The sequence below is a fragment of the Nuphar pumila genome, chromosome 15 (assembly GCF_984573655.1).
Source record: "Nuphar pumila chromosome 15, dmNupPumi1.hap1.1, whole genome shotgun sequence".
Taxonomy (NCBI): domain Eukaryota; kingdom Viridiplantae; phylum Streptophyta; class Magnoliopsida; order Nymphaeales; family Nymphaeaceae; genus Nuphar; species Nuphar pumila.
Genome location: NC_143263.1, coordinates 17,181,048 through 17,181,798, shown reverse-complemented (window position 1 = coordinate 17,181,798; position 751 = coordinate 17,181,048).

Sequence of the window (751 nt, the reverse complement as noted above, 5' to 3'; positions counted from 1 at the left end):
GTTTTAAGGTTTTCTGAAAATTGTTGTGAAGGCTTGTAAGACAAACTTATCAATATGCCCAAATCATCATCCAACACTAGAATGAATTCAAACTCCAAAGTGAACAAAAAAATAAGGCCATGGTCAGCATGGCACCTCTCGACCCGTAACAGGACATGGTACCCATAACCATGGTTTCTCATCATTAAAAAACAAAAAGAAAAAAAGGGCTCCATTGTTGTTAAAGAAGAGTACAAGCACTGTAAAAGTTCTTAAGAAACAAATGGAAAAGGTACAAAAGCTTTTCGATCTGCTAGAATTGCAATGAAATTGCTAAAAATGTTGTCCTGTTAATTTTCCCATACTCTACTTCCATCCTAATGTAGGACTTGCATTTAGAACATCTAAAGATCTGATAAAATAAATTGTTATTTTCAGGCTAACCCTTATTATGTAATAAAGTTGCAAATATAGAACTTAGGTGATCATAGTGAGGAAATCCGGTCAGAAGTTTGTTCAGTAGGATCCAATAGGAAGCGAACCTCTGATAATAAACCATACACAGCTTCATACTACTAAAAAGGAACAAATAGTTTGTAACAAATAACAAGTAGAAGATTTAGATGATGACCAAGTATGCAATGATCTATTTATCAGTTTGTTTCTATAGAGCTTCATTCTTCCACAAATGTGAGAGTCCATGTCAATCAGCTCTAGCAAATCTATAAAGAATAAAATTGCCAGAAAAATAGAGGGACGTTTGCCTTCTCTC